Below are 2971 nucleotides of genomic sequence, written 5' to 3' on the forward strand. Positions count from 1 at the left end.
TCGATCTTCAAGGGAACTAATAACAATCAAGTCAGCGAAATAGGCTTGGTTGTTAGAGGAACCAAAATCTAATAGTAATCAAGTCAGCGAAATAGGCTTGGTTGCTAGAGGAACAAAAGAGAAACTGTCTTGAGAAATTAGGTCTAACATAAAGTTATAAGTTTAATAGTTTGGTTTGAGAAGGACTTGTCGTTAGGATGAACCAATGACCCCAAGGCTTTTATCTTTTATTATTATTTCCTTTTAAATATATAAAAATACAACTTTCTACCTTATAAACCTTTAGTCTAATCATTATCTAAAGTTAATTGAATTCATAACTCCCTGTCGGAACGATACTCTTTTCATACTACTTCGGTAAGACCGTGCACTTGCGGTTTTATCCCATCAAGTTTTTGGCGCCGCTGCCGGGGAGTTATTGTAATTTGATTAACTTTTTAATAGTGGTTACTCTAAAAAAAAAAATATATATAATATAATAATAATATATATATTTCCTTTTCTTACCTTTTTATTTTTATATATATATATATATTTAAAATATATTTTATTTCCTTTTCTTATCTTTTTATTTTTTTTATTTTATTTTTATATATTTATAAAATATTTTATATATTTATATCTCTCTCTCTCTCTCTCTATAAAAAATAAAAAAAAATAAAAAAAAAATATATATATATATATATATTTATATATAAAATCTCTCTCTCCCTCCATTTCTCCTTATTTTATTTTATTTTTATTATTTTTATTATTTTTTATTTTCTATCTTTAACCGCTTTGATTTCAGGGATGGCTCAAAGAAACACACAGTAATAACGATATGGCTGAGAAACGTGCTCTCAAAGAGTATGCAATCACATCTTCAGATGAGCCGTACGATGCTATTGTGTACCCAACGGTTGAGGATATTAAATTTGAAATAAAGCCTGCACTTATTTACCTGGTGCAGCAAAATCAATTTTTCGGATCACCCACTGAGGATCCGAATTTTCATGTTTCAACTTTTTTAAGACTCAGTGGAACTTTGAAGGCAAACCAAGAGGCCGTAAGGCTGCACCTCTTTCCTTTTTCCTTAAGGGATAGAGCTAGTGCTTGGTTTCATTCATTGACTATTGGTTCTATCACTTCATGGGACCAAATGAGGCGAACTTTCCTTGCCCAATTCTTTCCCCTTTCTCAAACCGCTCAATTCAGGGCGAGGCTTTTTCAATACACTCAAAAAGATGGTGAATCTCTTTACGATGCGTGGGAGCGTTTCAAAGAAATGCTTAGGCTTTGCCCCCATCATGGTTTAGAGAAGTGGCTTATTATCCACACCTTTTATAATGGTCTTTCGTATACCACAAAAATATATGTTGATGCAGCTGCAGGTGGAGCTTTGATGAATAAAACTTACACAGCAGCATATGATTTGATCGAGGGCATGGCACAAAACCACTATCAGTGGACAAGTGAGAGAGTCATCACTGCTTCTTCACCCTCTAAAAAAGAGGCAGGTATGTACAAAATTTCCTCCCTTGATCATCTAACTGCTAAGGTTGACACACTAACACAAAAATTTGATACAATGAATACTAGTGTTGTCACACCTGCTCCTGTAGCACCTCCTTGTGAAGTTTGTGGTGTATTTGGCCATATTGGCATTAATTGCTAACTAGGTAGTGTTGTTAGAGGTCCTGAGCAAGTAAACTATGCTCAATATAATCGAGGGTTTAGAAACGACCAATTTTTTTATCAAACCCCTCGAAATCTTTTTGGACAACAAACAACACCACCCAGTTATGCAAACAACCAAAGAGTCCCTCAAAAATCAGGCTTGGAACTTTTAATGGAAAATTATGTTATAGATCAATCCAAGCAACTCCAAGAGCTTAAAAACCAAACTGAATTTTTGAATGACTCTCTTGCCAAAATCACATCCAAGGTAGACTCCATAGCAACTCACAATGAGATACTTGAAACCCAAATCTCTCAAGTGGCCCAACACGTGACTACTTCCTCTCAAACCACCGGGATCTTTCCAGGTCAAACTGAAACCAACCCCAAAGGCTATATAGGTTCTATTTTTCTTAGGGATGGTAACCAATTAGAGGACCCCGATGTGAAAATTAAGAACAATGAGGGAGAGATAGGAAGTGATGAGCCTCAAAGTGAGAAAACTATAGGAGAAAATGAACAGCCATTTGTTTCACCACCTCATGAGCCTAAAAATCCATTAACACAAGATTTTGTCAAATCAAAGTTAGATGACCAATTTAGAATTTTAATCGATATACTTCCAAACAAATTGCCATCTAAACTTAAGAATCTAGAAAGTTTTCTCATACCTTGTGTCATAGGATCCAAAAGCATTGAGAAAGCCATGTGTGATTTGGGAGAGAATGCCAGGTTGACGCCACTATCCCTTTGGGAAAGATTGGGTATAGGGTAGAGAAACCTCTTGAATGTCAAGCTAATGACTATAAAGAAGCGCTTCGTGGGAGGCAACCCACGCATTTAACTGCTTTTGTTTTGTTGTGTTTTGTTTTTATTTGTTTTGTAGGTAATTGTCCGACTATGATTCAAGAAAAAGAAAATTTTTGAAGTCCCGGTCTCCAGAACCTTGGCACGGCCCGTGCTCACACTGGCACGGCCCGTGCTCACACTGGCACGGCCGTGCCAGACCTTGCCCTTCCCAAACCAGGCCAAACTCCAGAAACTTGGCACGGCCCGTGCCAACCTCAGCACGGCCGTGCCCGACCTCAGGTAAGGTTAAACCTCATTTTCCTTCATCTTCTCCCCTCATTCTTCAAACCAAACCCCTCTCATCCCTCCTACTTCTCTCTAAAACCTCCATAACCACAAAACCTCAAACCTCCACATCTCCATCAAACATTCACCAATTCACAAAATTTCTTACCCAATTCAACCACAAAAACCATTCCCACCGCAACCATCCATACAAAATCCACTTTCATCCACCCAATCC

General features: G+C 37.2%; 1 non-coding gene across 1 annotated transcript; it reads right to left on the reverse strand.

Moving 5' to 3' along the window:
• Window positions 1-1189: 1189 nt before the first annotated feature.
• Window positions 1190-1296, reverse strand: LOC112420523 (small nucleolar RNA R71). Its single transcript, XR_003010703.1, has one exon. It is a non-coding gene; the product is annotated as a small nucleolar RNA R71 (small nucleolar RNA).
• Between the last annotated feature and the right edge of the window lie 1675 nt (window positions 1297-2971).

The sequence above is a fragment of the Medicago truncatula genome, chromosome 6 (genome assembly GCF_003473485.1).
Source record: "Medicago truncatula cultivar Jemalong A17 chromosome 6, MtrunA17r5.0-ANR, whole genome shotgun sequence".
Taxonomy (NCBI): domain Eukaryota; kingdom Viridiplantae; phylum Streptophyta; class Magnoliopsida; order Fabales; family Fabaceae; genus Medicago; species Medicago truncatula.